Source organism: Anolis sagrei, chromosome 3 (genome assembly GCF_037176765.1).
Source record: "Anolis sagrei isolate rAnoSag1 chromosome 3, rAnoSag1.mat, whole genome shotgun sequence".
NCBI classification, from domain to species: domain Eukaryota; kingdom Metazoa; phylum Chordata; class Lepidosauria; order Squamata; family Dactyloidae; genus Anolis; species Anolis sagrei.
This window is the reverse complement of record NC_090023.1, coordinates 271,600,365-271,617,217: the sequence shown is the minus strand read 5'-3', so window position 1 is coordinate 271,617,217 and position 16,853 is coordinate 271,600,365. Positions and strand designations below refer to the sequence as shown.

Genomic DNA, 16,853 nt, shown 5'->3' with positions numbered 1-16,853 from the left:
TTCCAACTCTATGATTCTAGGGGATGCCTGGATGTTTTACCACCCTTGTGAGAGGCTTCTCTCATGTCCCCACATGGGGAGCTGGAGCTGACAGAGGGAGCTCATCCTGGCTCTTCCCGGAGTTGAACCTGTGATCTGTCAGTTTTCAGTCCTGCTGGCACAAGAGTTTAACCCATTGCACCATTGAGGGCTGGCAGTATTCAATAGTAGAATATGCTGCCTGGAAGTCTGGTGGAGCCTCCTTCCTTCTCTGAAGGTTTCAAGGAGAGGCTGGATGTCCATCTGCTGGGAGGGCTTTAATTCTATCTTCCTGTATGATGAGGGGTGGGACTGGATGACCCTTGAGACCTTTTCCAACTCCTACAGTCTTTGATTCTATCTTTTTATCTGTCTGCGGGGGTGCCTCCTACCTGGCAAAATGGTGTTGGACTGGATGGCCTCTGAGGTTCTCTTCCAACTCTAATGGAATATAGACTGCCTGGAAGTCCAATGGTGCTTCTTTCTCTGGATGTTTTGAAACAAAGGCTAGATGGTCATCAGTCTGGAGGGCTTAGATTTTGTTTCCCTGCCTGGCACAAGGGTGTTGGATTGGATGGCCTTTAGAGGCCTCTTCCTACTCTAAGATTCAAACTGGATGGCCTTTAGAGGTCCCTAAGATTCTCTGAAAGACACCTAAAGATGTCTAGACTCACATCCACCCCTTAAGGCTGATGTGCAGGGAGATTTGAGAGGACCTTGTGGAGATGTTTGGGTTGCCATGTCCTGGAAAGGAAAGCCAGGCAGGGCCTTAAAGGAGGTGTCCAAGGTGCTGAAAGCTGCTCCCCAAGTAGGTTTGGGAGCCCCTTGGTGTTGCTCCTGTGCAGTTTGGACTGAAACTCAGAGCAGGCTTGCAAGCTGGGGACACAGGCCCCGAGAGTCAGCCTTGCAGTTGGAGAATCAGAAAAAGAATCACTCAAGAATCAGAAATAGAGGAGAAAGAAGGAGAAAAGGAAGTAAAAAAGGAAGACAAGAGGGGATGGTGGGGGGTGGAAGAAGAAGGAAGGAAGGAAGGAAGGAAGGAAGGAATTAAGGAAGGAAAGGAGGACGGAAAGGAGGACAGAAAGAAGGAAGGGAGGGAGGGAGTGAGGAAGAAGGCAGGGAAGGGACGGAGGGACGGAGGGACCAAGAGAGGAAAGAAGGATGGAAAAAAAGAAGGAAGGAAGGAAGGAAGGAAGGAAGGAAGGAAGGAAGGAAGGAGGGAGGGAGGGAAGGAAGGAAGGGAAGGAGGAAGGAAGGAAGGAAAGGAGGATGGAAAAAAAGAAGGAAGAAGGAGGGAAGGGAGGGAGGGAGGGAGGAAAGAAGGTTGGAAAGAAAGAAATAAAGAAAGAAAGGAGGGAGGGAGAGAAGGGAAGGAAAGGAGGATGGAAAGAAAGAAAGAAAGAAAGAAAGAAAGGAGGGAGGGAGGGACGGAGGGTCTGAGAGAGGAAAGAAGGATGGAAATAAAGAAGGAAGGAAGGACGGAGGAAAGTAAGGAAGGAAGGAAGGAAGGGAAGGAGGAAGGAAGGAAGGAAGGAAAGGAAAGGAAGGAAGAAGGGAGGAAAGGGAGGGAGGGAGGGAGGGAGGAAAGAAGGAAAGAAACAAAGGGGGAGGGGAGGGAAGGAGGATGGAAAGAAAGAAAGAAAGAAAGAAAGAAAGAAAGAAAGAAAGGAGGGAGGGAGGAAAGAAAGAAAGAAAGAAAGAAAGGAGGGAAGGAGGGAAGGAAGGAAGGGAAGGAGGATGGAAAGAAAGAAAGAAAGAAAGAAAGAAAGAAAGAAAGAAAGAGGGAGGGAGGGAGGAAAGGAGGATGGAAAGAAAGAAGGAAGGAAGGAAGGAAGGAAGGAAGGAGAAAGAGTGAGAGAGGGAAGGAAGCAAGCGAAATCAAAGAATCATAAAATCCTAGAGTTGGAAGATGGAGATCCCCAAGGGTCAACCAACCCAACCCAATGCTTCCAGACACCACCCAAGCCCTCCCAACAGATAAACATCCAATCTCCATTTAAAACCCTCCAGAGAAAGAGACTCCATAGGAGTCCTTGGAGTCTATAGTCCACTAGATTCAGAAGGGACCTCAAAGGTCATCCAGTCCAACTCCTTTTGGTCAATTAGGAAGACAATCCAAAGCCTCCTGACAGATGACCATCCAGAATCAGTTTGAAAACCTCCAGAGGAGGAGACTCCACCAGAATGCCAGGAAGCAGCACATTCTGCTGCCAGAGAGTTCTTACCATCAGGAAGTTCTCCCTAGTGTTTAGGTGGAATCTCTTTTCTTACATTTTGAATCCATTCTTTCATGTTTTAGCCTCTGTAACAGCAGAAAACAAGCCACCCCTCTCCTTAATAGGCCCTCCTTTCTGATATTATAACATGGGTTTCATATTCCCTTTCAGCTCCAGTTCACTGAGTTTCTCCTCAGAGGGATTCCTGTTTTCCAGATCTTTGACCACTTTTGTCACTTTGATCATTTTTGGCCACAAGATGAACAAGAGCCAACAGTGTGATGCAGCAGCTTACAAAGCCAATGCAATTCTTGGCCGCACCAAGAGGAGTCCGGTGTTTGGATCGAGGGTACCCAAATAACAAGAGAAGAGAAGGAGGAAGGGGAGAAGGAGGAAGAGGAAGAACAGAAGGGATAAAGAAGAGGAGGAGGTGGAAGAAAGAAGAGAAGAAGGAGAAAGAAGAAGCAAAAGTGTTTGTTGGGTGTGAAGTTCTTCCAACAAGTATCAGGATAGATGGAACCTGGGATTTTCAGATCTTCTCCTATTCAGCCCCAAAGCCCTGGCAGGGTATCTCAAACAGGAGGCTTGTGCAATCTGCTTATCAAATGCCTAAAAGGGGGGGGGGGGTCAGTCTAGATGGCCTTTGGGGATCCCATCCAACTCTATGATTTGATGCCTCAATTAATGATCTCCTCTGATTTTTTTTGACAATTATGGCTAGAGAATAAAAGGAGTCCATAGACTCATTTAGTCATCACAATATCCCTGTCTTTTTCTGAGGTTCTCAAGGTAATAAAACCAATATGAGTTTTTACAACATGTCAATAACCAAAATGATTTTTAAAGGCTAAAGAATTAAAATAAGTCAACTAATTAAATGCCGGATTTAAAGCGTTTCAAAGAAATTAAAACTAGCCTGAGTGTTGGAGTACGACTCTGGGTTCGAATCCCTGCTCGGCCATGAAAACCTACTGGGTGACCTTGGGCAGGGCACACTCTCTCAGCCTCAGAAAGTCCCATGAAAGGATGACAAGTCGGAAACAACTTGAAGGCATTCAGTAACAACCAATAAAAAACTACGTCTTGATTTTGGTATATAGTCAGACGGAGATATTTAACAGGTTGGATTGCTTGTAAAGTTGGAATAGCTGTGGACACATTGCGCAGAAGAAGGGGACAGAAGGAAAGAAAGGAAAGAAGGAAGAAAGAAAGGAAAGAAGGAAAGGAAAGAAGGAAGGAAGGAAGGAAGGAAGGAAGGAAGGAAGGAAAGGGAGGGAGGGAATGAAGGAAGGAAGGAAGGAAGGAAGGGAGGGAGGGAGAAAGAAAGAAAGAAAGAAAGAAAGAAAGAAAGAAAGAAAGAGAAGGAAGGAAGGAAGGAAGGAAGGAAGGAAGGAAAGAAGGAAGGAAAGGAGGAAGGAAAGGAGGAAGGAAAGGAGGAAGAAAAGGAGGAAGGGAGGGAGGGAGGGAGGGAGGGAGGGAGGAAGGAAGGAAGGAAGGAAGGAAGGAAGGAAGGAAGGAAGGAAGGAAGGAAAGGAAAGACAGACAGGCCTGGGGGATGCCTGCTTGATAGCAGTACAGGTAGAAAAAATCTTGGAATCCTCATGGACCACAAGTTAAACATGAGTCAACAATGTCATGTGACAGCAAAAAAAGCCAATGGGATTTTGGCCTGCATCAAGAGGAGCCTAGTGTCTAGGTCCAGGGAAGTCATGCTCCCCATGCTCTATTCTGCCATAGTCAGGCCACTTTACCTGGAATCACACTTTGTCCAATTCTGGGCACTACTATTGAAGGGAGATATTGACTCTACGCTGGAATGCTGTGTCCAGAGGAAGAGGGCAACTAAAAGGATCAAGGGTCTGGAGAACAAACCCTATGAGGAGCGGCTGAAAGAGCTGGACATGTTTAGCCTGCAGAAGGGAAGGCAGAGGGGAGATATGAAGAAGGCCAGGGATCAAGAGGTAAGGGGAAGTCACAGGGAGGAGGAGGAAGCAAGCTTCCTTTCTCCTTCCCTGGAGACCAGGATGCAATGGAACAATGGCTTCAAACTACGGGAAAGAAAGGAGATTCCATCTGAACATGAGGAAGAACTTCCTGACTGTGAGAGCTGTTCAGCAGTGGAACTTTCTGCCCAAAGTGAGGTGGTGGCTCCTTCTTTGGAGGCTTTGAAGCAGAAGCTGGATGGCCATCTGTCAGGGGGACTCTGAATGGGATTTTCCTGCTTCTTGGCAGAAAGAGGTTGGACTGGATGGTCCATGAGGTCTCTTCCAACTCTAGGATTTTATGATTCTATGAATCCAAGGCAGGCCAGCATTGGATTTGCATTCCAGGATTGGATTTGCACTTCTGGGATTCATAGTTTGCTAATGACACTGAATTCTCTTTAGTGCAGAAACCGGAACAAATTCTAAGTACCTTCCCAAACTAGATGTCCCAGGATTTTGTAGGATGGATCCATGATAGTTAAAGGGGTATCCAATTGCATATTTAAGGGAATGTGGGCACAAACATGCTTTGATAGAATTGTGGATCACAGCACCCATGTTGCACCTTTGTTGTGCTGCTTGTTAAACAAGACAGAGGATGTATTGTCGAAGGCTTTCATGGCCGGAATCACTGGGTTGTTGTAGGTTTTTCGGGCTATACGGCCATGTTCTAGAGGCATTTTCTCCTGACGTTTCGCCTGCATCTATGGCAAGCATCCTCAGAGGCTGTGAGGTCTGTTGGAAGTAGGAAAATGGGTTTATATATCTGTGGAATGACCAGGGTGGGACAAAGGACTCTTGTCTGCTGGAGCTAGGTGTGAATGTTTCAACTGACCACCTTGATTAGCATTTAATGGCTTGGCAGTGCCTGGGGGGAATCTTTTGTTGAGAGTGATTTGATGTGCCTGATTGTTTACTCTCTGTTGTTATTGCTGTTGTAATTTTTGAGTTTTTTTTTTAATACTGGTAGCCAGATTTTGTTTCTATGATTCACACCTAGCTCCAACAGACAAGAGTTCTTTGCCCCACCCTGGTCATTCCACAGATATATAAACCCATTTTCTAGTTCCAATAGACCTCACTATCTTTGAGGATGCTTGCCATAAATGCAGGTGAAACGTCAGGAGAAAATGCCTCTAGAACATGTCCCTATAGCCTGAAAAAACCTATAACAACCCAAGACAGAGGAGTTTGCAACGCTTTACGCTTAGTCTCAAAACCAATTCCAGTTCAAGATGCTTCAATTTTGCAGAGATAGTGGCAATAATAACAATAGCAACCACAATAGTAGTCATAATAACAATCATGGTGTTATTCTAGTGTCTGTAACCCCAACCCACCAATATCCTTCTTTCCTAAGAGCTGGAAAAAGACATTCTCATTCTTTGCTCCAACCTGGAAATAGAATAGCACGTCTATTGTCTATCCAAACACAATTCTCCTCCGCACAATGCAATTATAGCACTTTGGTACAATTTTGCCTACTACTTTCTGTTAACGTCCAGTGTTTTGATGGAAGTTAGAGTTTTTCAGCACAGAGTTCTAAATACCTCCCCAAACTACAAATCCCACAGTTCTATAGCGTAGTTCCAGGGGAGTAAAACGTGGAATTGAAGTGTTATCATTTTGGATGTGGAAGATACCCAAACAAGCAAGATTACCAAGGAAAGGAGATTGGCACAAAAGGAAAGTCTGTGTTGTTAATGAGATGCTGTTTTGGCCCAGCTACAGGGGTCAATTTATTTGAGAATAATCTGCTAGTGGCTCAGCAAACTATAACTCCCAGGGTTCTAACACATTCAAGGTAGTAAAAGGTAAAAAGTTTTCCCCTGACATTAAGTCCAGTTGTGTCCAACTCCGGGACTCTGGTGCTCACCTCCATTTCTAAGCCGAAGAGCCGGCATTGTCCATAGACACCTCCAAGGTCATGTGGCCAGCATGACTGCATGGAGCACCGTTACCTTCCCACCGGAGTGCTACCTATTGCTCTACTCACATTTGCAAGCTTTTGAGCTGCTATAGTGGAATATTGTGTCTAATTCTGGGCACCACAATTCAAGAGAGATATTGACAAGCTGGAATGTGTCCAGAGGAGGGCGACTAAAATGATCCAGGATCTGGAGAACAAGCCCTATGAGGAGCGGCTTAAGGAGCTGGGCATGTTTAGCCTGAAGAAGAGAAGGCTGAGAGGAGATATGATAGCCATGTATAAATATGTGAGAGGAAGCCACAGGGAGGAGGGAGCAAGCTTGTTTTCTGCTTCCTTGGAGACTAGGACGCGGAACAATGGCTTCAAACTACAAGAGAGGAGATTCCATCTGAACATTAGGAAGAACTTCCTGACTGTGAGAGCCGTTCAGCAGTGGAACTCTCTGCCCCGGAGTGTGGTGGAGGCTCCTTCTTTGGAAGCTTTTAAACAGAGGCTGTATGGCCATCTGTCAGGGGTGATTTGAATGCAATATTCCTGCTTCTTGGCAGAATGGGGTTGGACTGGATGGCCCATGAGGTCTCTTCCAACTCTTTGATTCTAGGATTCTATGATTCTATGCTAGGTTGGCAGAAGCTGGGGCTAACAGCAGGAGCTCACCAGTGACTTTTGGGTCAGTAAGTTCAGCAGGTCAAAGGTTTAACCCACTGTGCCACTGAAAATTAATGCAGTTCAGCAGCACTTTCACAGCCATTGCTTGATGTTATGGAATCATGGGAATTGTAGTTTGTTAAGGTCTCTAGCTTTCCCTGTCAAAAAGGGCAGGTGCCGCACCAAACTATAAATCCCAGGGATCCATGGCGTTGAACCATGGTAGTTAAAGTGAGATCAAACTGCATTTCTTCTACAGTGTAGATGTACCCTCGATGTTATAGAAACCTGGAATGCATGTTTTTGAACTGCTAGGTTGGCAGAAGCTGGGGCTAACAGCAGGAGCTCACCAGTGACTTTTGGGTCAGTAAGTTCAGCAGGTCAAAGGTTTAACCCACTGTGCCACTGAAAATTAATGCAGTTCAGCAGCACTTTCACAGCCATTGCTCGATGCTATAGAATCATGGGAGTTGTAGTTTGTTAAGGTCTTTAGCCTTCCCTGCCAAAGAGTGCAGGTGCCGCACCAAACTATAAATCCCAGGGATCCATGGTGTTGAACCATGGTAGTTAAAGTGGGATCAAACTGTATTTCTTCTACAGTGTGGATGTACCCTCAATGTTATAGAAACCTGGAATGCATGTTTTTGAACAGCTAGGTTGGCAGAAGCTGGGGCTAACAGCAGGAGCTCACCAGTGACCTTTGGGTCAGCAAGTTCAGCAGCTCAGCGGTTTAACCCACTGCGCCACTGAAGATTAATGCAGTTCAGCAGCACTTTCACAGCCATTGCTCGATGCTATGGAATCATGGGAGTTGTAGTTTGTTAAGGTCTTTAGCCTTCCCTGCCAAAGAGTGCAGGCGCTACACCAAACTATAAATCCCAGGGATCCATGGCACCACTGAAAATTAATGCAGTTCAGCAGCACTTTCACAGCCATTGCTTGATGCTATGGAATCATGGGAGTTGTAGTTTGTTAAGGTCTTTAGCTTTCCCTGTCAAAAAAGGGCAGGTGCCACACCAAACTATAAATCCCAGGGATCCATGGCGTTGAACCATGGTAGTTAAAGTGGGATCAAACTGCATTTACAGTGTAGATGTACCCTCAATGTTGTAGAATGCTGGGATTTATAGTTTGCTGAGCCACTAGCACTTCTGGTAGAGCAGTGGTTTATTTATTATTTATTTTATTTACATCACTTATATCCCGCCCATATCAGCCCGCAGGCGACTCAGAGCGGTCTACATATCGGCACAATTCGGGGTTACCCCACTTGAACTGCCATGGCTCAATACTATGGGACCCTGGGAGTTGTAATTTTACAAGGTATTCTCTACCACAGTGGTTCTCAACCTTCCCGGATGATTTTGGCCTACAATTCCCAGAAATCCCAGCCAGTTTACCAGCTGTTAGGATTTCTGGGAGTTGAAGGCCAAAAACATCTGGGGACCCCAGGTTGAGAACCACTGTGGTTCCTTGTAAAACTACAACTCCCAGGGTCCCATAGCATTGAGCAGTTCAAGTGGGGTAAATCTGCATTAATTCTGCAGTTTAGATGCACCTGGTTTTGGAATGTACCTTTAAAAAAGTTTTTAATAACTTTTTTTTGGCCTCTTGAATGCCCACCTGTCTATACAATGGAATAAAGCCTGGAAAACAAAGGATTGCATTATCAAAGAGAATTCTTCCTTTCCCCCTCTAAGTCTAATATCCGCAGACCTCTTGCCAAAGTAGCAATCAAAACAACTTTTTGCTTTGCTAACTGTGAACATTTCCGAAGCAAAAAACCCCTTCGCTTGGCTCTCCATCATGTTTGTCCAGAGAAGGCATGTCGTGGTTATTTGGGGGGGAAGAAAAGTAGTCAAACAAATGGATTATTCTTTCAAAAATAAACAAAGTACAGTATTGAAATGCCCTTCTCTCATAGAATCAAAGAGTTGGAAGAGACCTCATGGGCCATCCAGTCCAACCCCATTCTGCCAAGAAGCAGGAATATTGCATTCAAATCACCCCTGACAAATGGCCATCCAGCCTCTGCTTAAAAGCTTCCAAAGAAGGAGCCTGCACCACACTCCGGGGCAGAGAGTTCCACTGCTGAACGGCTCTCACAGTCAGGAAGTTCTTCCTCATGTTCAGGTGGAAACTCCTTTCTTGTAGTTTGAAGCCATTGTTCCATTACGTCCTAGTCTCCAGGGAAGGAGAAAACAAGTTTGCTCCCTCCTCCCCCCTGTGGCTTCCTCTCACATATGTATACATGGCTATCATGTCTCCTCTCAGCCTTCTCTTCTTCAGGCTAAACATGCCCAATTCCCTAAGCCGCTCCTCATAGGGCTTGTTCTCCAGACCCTTGATCCTTTGAGTTGCCCTCCTCTGGACACATTCCAGCTTGTCAATATCTCTCTTGAATTGTGGTGCCCAGAATTGGACACAATATTCCAGGTGTGGTCTAACCAAAGCGGAATAGAGCATGGGGAGCATGACTTCCCTAGATCTAGACACTATGCTCCTATTGATGCCGGCCAAAATTCCATTGGCTTTTTTTGCCGCCACATCACATTCCTGGCTCATGTTTAACTTGTTGTCCACGAGGACTCCAAGATCTTTTTCACACGTACTGCTCTCGAGCCAGGCATTGTCACCCATTCTGTATCTTTGCATTTCATTTTTTCTGCCAAAGTGGAGTATCTTGCATTTGTCACTGTTGAACTTCATTTTGTTAGTTTTGGCCATTCATCTCTCTAATCTGTCAAGATCGTTTTGAATCCTGCTCCTGTCCTCTGGAGTCTTGGCTCTCCCTCCCAATTTGGTCCCGTCTGCAAACTTGATGATCCTGCCTTCTAGCCCTTCATCTAAGTCATTAATAAAGATGTTGAACAGGACCGGGCCCAGGACAGAACCCTGCGGCACACTCTTTGTGTGCCATAGATCAGTGTTTCTCAACCTTCCTAATGCTGTGACCCCTTGATACAGTTCCTCATGTTGTGGTGACCCCCAACCATAACATTATTTTCATTGTGACTTCATAACTGTCGTTTTGCTCCTGTTATGAATCATAATGTAAATGTCTTATATGCAGGATGTATTTTCATTCACTGGGCCAAATTTGGCAGAAATGTCCAATATGCCCAAATTGAATACTGGTGGGGTTGGGAGAGGGGTGATTGATAGTCATTTGAGAGTTGTAGTTGCTGGAATTTATAGTTCACCTACAATCAAAGAGCATTCTGAACTCCACCAAGAACGGCATTGAACCAAACGTGGCATACAGGACTCCCATGACCAACAGAAAACACTGGAAGGGCTTGGTGGGCATTGACCTTGAGTTTGGGAGTTGTAGTTCACCTACATCCCGAGAGCACTGAGGACTCAAACAATGTTGGATCTGAACCAAATTTGGCACAAACACTCTATATGCCCAAATGTGAAACTGATGGAGTTTGGGGAAAACAGACCTTGACATGTGGGAGTTGTAGTTACGGGGACAAATGTCCAATATGCCCAAATGTAATACTGGTGGGGTTGGGAGAGGGGTGATTGATAGTCATTTGAGAGTTGTAGTTGCTGGAATTTATAGTTCACCTACAATCAAAGAGCATTCTGAACTCCACCAAGAACGACATTGAACCAAACGTGGCACACAGAACTCCCATGACCAACAGAAAACACTAGAAGGGTTTGGTGGGCATTGACCTTGAGCTTGGGAGTTGTAGTTCACCTACATCCCGAGAGCACTGAGGACTCAAACAATGTTGGATCTGAAACAAATTTGGCACAAACACTCTATATGCCCAAATGTGAAACTGATGGTTGTTGCTGTTCATTCGTTCAGTCGTCTCCGACTCTTCGTGACCACATGGACCAGCCCACGCCAGAGCTCCCTGTCGGCCGTCACCACCCCCAGCTCCTTCAAACTGATGGAGTTTGGGGAAAATAGACCTTGACATATGGGAGTTGTAGTTACGGGGACAAATGTCCAATATGCCCAAATTTAATACTGGTGGGGTTGGGAGAGGGGTGATTGATTGTCATTTGAGAGTTGTAGTTGCTGGAATTTATAGTTCACATACAATCAAAGAGCATTCTGAACCCCATCAATGATAGAATCGGGCCAAACTTTCCACACAGAATCCCCATGACTAACAGAAAATACTGTGTTTTCTGATGGTCATTGGCGACCCCTCTGATACCCCCTCGCAACCCCTCCAGGGGTCCCGACCCCTAGGTTGACAAACACTGCCATAGATAGAATGCGTTGCCTCTTTGTTTTTCCATCTGCGATAACTCCACTCCGTTATCACTATCTGACAATAGTCACGGAAGACTATGCCCAGCTCCTTAAGACATGCCCAGCTCCTTAAGCCCCTCCTCTGGAGAACAAACCCTATGAGGAGCGGCTTAAGGAACTGGGCATGTTTAGCCTGAAGAAGAGAAGGCTGAGAGGAGATATGATAGCCATGTATAAATATGTGAGAGGAAGCCATAGGGAGGAGGGAGCAGATCAAGGGTCTGGAGAACAAGCCCTATGAGGAGTGGCTTAAGGAACTGGGCATGTTTAGCCTGAAGAAGAGAAGGCTGAGAGGAGATATGATAGCCATGTATAAATATGTGAGAGGAAGCCACAGGGAGGAGGGAGCAGATCAAGAGTCTGGAGAACAAGCCCTATGAGGAGCGGCTTAAGGAACTGGGCAAGTTTAGCCTGAAGAAGAGAAGGCTGAGAGGAGATCTGATAGCCATGTATAAATATGTGAGAGGAAGCCACAGGGAGGAGGAGGGAGTAAGCTTGTTCTCTGCTTCCTTGGAGACTAGGACGCAATGGAACAATGGCTTCAAACTACAAGAGAGGAGATTCCATCTGAACATGAGGAAGAACTTCCTGACTGTGAGAGCCGTTCAGCAGTGGAACTCTCTGCCCTGGAGTGTGGTGGAGGCTCCTTCTTTGGAAGCTTTTAAACAGAGGCTGGATGTCCATCTGTCAGGGGTGATTTGAATGCAATATTCCTGCTTCTTGGCAGAATGGGGTTGGACTGGATGGCCCAAGAGGTCTCTTCCAACTCTTTGATTCTAGGATTCTAAGATGCATCAAACACATCCCTCCTTAAAGAAACTTTGCATGCTTTTGCTGATTTGGAAATAGCAAGCATTTTTGGATAAAGCATCACAGCAGTTGCAAAATAGAAGGAAAACTTAGAAGGTAAGCACTCACCTTGAGCCACAGATGGACTGACTGGCTTTCCCCAGAAATTGGACCTTTCCGGCCGGTTTCCTCTGACTTATCCCTAATGTTGCCTTTCCTCCCTGAGTTTTTATAGTCTCCCCCGTTGCAATGCACTCCAATCCCTGCTGCCCGTCTCTCTTACATCATGCCTAAAGATTTTCACCGGCTCTTGCATCTCCCTCCCTCTTTCCCTCTGTTTTCCCCCCAACCTGCCCATTTCTCGCTTCTCCTCCGGAGAGATTTATTGCACCGATCCAGGTGATCCGATTATGGCAGAATTAAGATCGTGCAGTCAGAAATGGGCAGGATGGAAAGGGCAGCAGAGAGCCAGAGGTGGACACAAGCCGGGAAGGCCTGACGGAGGACATGCTCCCATTCCCATAATACACATATTTTTCCGAATGAAGCAGAAAGTGTTTGAGGACTGGGACATCCGTAGGGAGACCAAGATGCTTGTTTACGTAGCTATTGTCCTCCCAACCTTGTTATATGCCTGTGAGACGTGGACTGTCTACAGACGTCACATGCGACTCCTGGAATCATTCCATCAGCGCTGCCTCTGGAAAATCCTGCAAATCTCTTGGGAAGACAGGCGGACAAACGTCAGCGTGCTGGAAGAAGCAAAGACCACCAGCACTGAAGCGATGGTCTTCCGCCATCAACTCCACTGGACCGGCCACGTTGTCCGGATGCCCGACCACCATAGAATCATAGAATCATAGAATCAAAGAGTTGGAAGAGACCTCATGGGCCATCCAGTCCAACCCCATTCTGCCAAGAAGCAGGAATATTGCATTCAAATCACTCCTGACAGATGGCCATCCAGCCTCTGCTTACCCAGTGATTCCGGCCATGAAAGCCTTCGACAATACATTATTATTATTATTATTATTATTATTATTATTATTATTATTATTGAGAGGTGATTAGCTGTCCCTGCTTGTTTCTTGTCTGGAGTTCCCCTGTTTTTGAATGTTGTTTTTAAATGTTTTGAATGAGGCTGTTAGGAATGGTGGGAGTTGAAGTCCAAAACACATGGAGGGCCCAAGTTTGCCCATGGCTGCAGTAGTGTTGCAGAGTTGGTTACATAGAATCATAGAATCATAGAATCAAAGAGTTGGAAGAGACCTCATGGGCCATCCAGTCCAACCCCATTCTGCCAAGAAGCAGGAATATTGCATTCAAATCACTCCTGGCAGATGGCCATCCAGCCTCTGCTTAAAAGCTTCCAAAGAAGGAGCCTCCACCATACTCCGGGGCAGAGAGTTCCACTGCTGAACGGCTCTCACAGTCAGGAAGTTCTTCCTCATGTTCAGATGGAATCTCCTTCCTTGTAGTTTGAAGCCATTGTTCCGCGTCCTAGTCTCCAAGGAAGCAGAAAACAAGCTTGCTCCCTCCTCCTCCCTGTGGCTTCCTCTCACATATTTATACATGGCTATGATATCTCCTCTCAGCCTAAACATGCCCAGTTCCCTAAGCCGCTCCTTGTAGGGCTTGTTCTCCAGACTCTTGATCATTTTAGTCACCCTCCTCTGGACACATTCCGGCTTGTCTATATCTCTCTTGAATTGTGGTGCCCAGAATTGGACACAATATTCCAGGTGTGGTCTAACCAAAGCGGAATAGAGCATGGGGAGCATGATTTCCTTAGATCTAAACACTATGCTCCTATTGATGCAGGCCAAAATCCCATTGGCTTTTTTTGCCGCTACATCACATTGTTGGTTCATGTTTAACTTGTTGTCCACGAGGACACCAAGATCTTTTTCACATGTACTGCTCTCGAGCCAGGCCTCATTGTCACCCATTCTGTATCTTTGCATTTCGTTTTTCCTGCCATGGAGTGGAGTCTCTTGCATTTGTCCCTGTTGAACTTCATTTTGTTAGTTTTGGCCCATCTCTCTAATCTGTCAAGATCGTTTTGAATCCTGCTCCTGTCCTCTGGCGTATTGGCTCTCCCTCCCAATTTGGTGTCGTCTGCATACTTGATGATCCTGCCTTCTAGCCCTTCATCTCAGTCATTAATAAAGATGTTGAACAGGACCGGGCCCAGGACGGAACCCTGCGGCACTCTGCTCGTCACTTCTTTCCAGGATGAAGAGGAGGAAGCCTTGGGGAGAATCACCCTCTGGGTTCGTCCACTTAACCAATTCCAGATCCACCTCACCGTAGTTTTGCCTCACCCACATTGGACTAGTTTCCTTGCCAGAAGGTCATGGGGGACCTTGTCGAAGGCCTTACTGATGCTCCCATTCCCAGCCCCATAACACACACACACACTAGCTTGGGTACCCAGCATTGCCTGAGTTATTTGAAAAAGTCATTTCTTACTTTACAAAATGCATAAGTTTGTGGGTGAACTACAACTCACATCATGCCAGGTTCTGGGTTTGAGCCTGCCACTTTTGGACTCTCGCTTGCTGGGGTGTTCCAGCGAGTGTCTCTGTAGATCAGTGTTTCTCAACCTTCCTAATGCCACGACCCCTCAATACAGTTCCTCATGTCATGGCGAACCCCCAACCATAACATTCTTTTGCTACTTCATAACTGTAATTTTTCTCCTGTTATGAAACATAATTTGGGATTTGTAGTTGTTGGGATTTATGGTTCACCTACAATCAAAGAGTATTCTGAACTTCACCAATGATGGAATTGAGCCAAACTTGGCACACAGAATGCCCACGAATGCCCACGATCACCTACAAAGAGCACTATGGACTCAAACAATGATGGATCTGGACCAAACTTGGCATGAATACTCAGTATGCTAAATGTGAACACTGATGGAGTTTGGGGAAAATAGGCCTTGACGTTTGGGAGTTGTAGTTGCTGGGATTTATAGTTCGCCTACAATCAAAAAACATTCTGAACCCCACCAATGATAGAATTGGGCCAAAGTTCTCACACAGAACTCCCATGACCAACAGAAAATATTGTGTTTTCTGATGGTCTTTGGTGACCCCTCTGGCACCCCCTGGCGACCCCTCCAGGGGTCCCGACCCCCAGGTTGAGAAACACTGCTGTAGATCTTAGAAAACTATTTCTTGATTTAAGTCGTCATTGCTGAGGTCCTGATAATGGCTGAGTTTTTCCTGTTGCTTTTCCTCAATGCAACTGTCACCCGGTATGGCAACAACATCATCATTACCATCACCATCGCCATCACCACCATCATCATCATTTAGCCTTCTCTGCCAAAGAATGGTGGTGCCTTACCAAACTACAAATCCCAGGTTTCAGCAGTGACCAGGGGAGATCATCCGGAGTTTCGGGGTACGGTGTCATCTGTACGCAGATGATGTCCAACTCTGTCACTCCTTTTCACCTGCTACTAAGGAGGCTGTCACAGTCCTGAACCGGTGCTTGGCTGCTGTGACGGTCTGGATGAGGGCGAACAAATTGAAATTGAATCCAGACAAGACAGAGGTCCTCCTGGTCAGTCGCAAGGCCGAATAGGGCATAGGGTTACAGCCTGTGTTGGATGGGGCCGCACTCCCCCTGAAGACGCAGGTTCGCAGCTTGGGTGTGACCCTGGACTCATCGCTGAGCCTGGAACCCCAGGTTTCGGCGGTGACCAGGGGAGCATTTGCACAGCTAACGCTTGTACGCCAGCTGCGCCCGTACCTTGGGAAGTCTGACGTGGCCATGGCAGTCCACGCTCTGGTTACATCCTGTTTAGATTACTGCAACGCTCTCTATGTGGGGTTGCCTTTGAAGACAGCTCGGAAGCTCCAACTAGTCCAACGCTCGGCAGCCATGATTTTAACAGGAGCGGAGCGCAGGGAGCATACAACCCCCCTGTTGCGCCAACTCCACTGGCTACCGATCTGCTACCGGGCTGAATTCAAAGTGCTGGCGTTGGCCTTTAAAGCCCTAAATGGTTCCGGCCCAAGCTACCTATCTGACCGCATCTCTGCCTATGAACCCACCAGGACTTTGAGATCTTCCGGGGAGACCCTGCTCTTGATCCCGCCTGCTTCTCAAGCTCGGCTGGCAGGGACGAGAGATAGGGCCTTCTCGGTGGTGGCTCCTTGGCTGTGGAATGCCCTTCCTACGGACATTAGACTAGCACCATCTCTAATGGTATTCCACAAAAAAGTGAAGACCTGGCTGTTTGAGCAGGCATTCGAATAATGAGTGCAATGATTGGTTAATGAACACTGGAATGGAACAATGGATAACGAATCTGGAACATGTTTTTGATGATGAGAAGATAATGAATGGTTATTGTAGTAATTGTTATTAATTATGTAATGTGTTAGGTTATTAACTGTTTTTTATACTGTAGCATTGAATTTTTGCTGTTCGTATTTGTTGTGAACTGCTGTGAGTCGCCTTCGGGCTGAGAACAGCGGTATAGAAGTCAGGTAAATAAATAAATAAATAAACCAAGGGAACCACTGATCGCATAGGGAAGCTGATGAGGAAACACAACATACAAACAATCTACAAACCCACCAAGAAAATCCAACAAATGCTCCGTTCAGCAAAGGACAAGAGGGATCCTCTCACCTCTGCAGGAGTCTACCGTGTACCATGCAGCTGTGGACAAGTCTACAGAGGGACCACCAAACGCAGCATTGCCCAGACACACATCAAGGAACATGAAAGGCACTGCAGACTACTTCAACCAGAGAAGTCAGCCATAGCAGAGCACCTGATGAACCAGCCTGGACACAGCAGATTATTTGAGAACACAGAAATGCTGGACCACACCAACAACCACCATGTCAGACTACACAGAGAAGCCATTGAAATCCACAAGCATGTGGACAATTTCAACAGAAAGGAAGAGACCATGAAAATGAACAAAATCTGGCTACCAATATTAAAATACTCTAAAA

General features: G+C 46.3%; 1 protein-coding gene across 2 annotated transcripts in view; it reads right to left on the bottom strand.

Annotated features, from left to right (window-relative positions):
• The window catches only part of OSTN (osteocrin), a 54,069-nt gene extending 41,958 nt beyond the window's left edge, over positions 1-12,111 (bottom strand). Inside the window, exon 1 of one of the 2 annotated variants that reach the window (XM_067466138.1) lies at positions 11,998-12,111. The gene's annotated coding sequence lies outside the window, so the exon portion shown is untranslated. The remainder of the gene's footprint in view (positions 1-11,997) is intronic. The other variant, XM_067466137.1, reaches the window with a different exon arrangement.
• Positions 12,112-16,853: the final 4,742 nt, after the last annotated feature.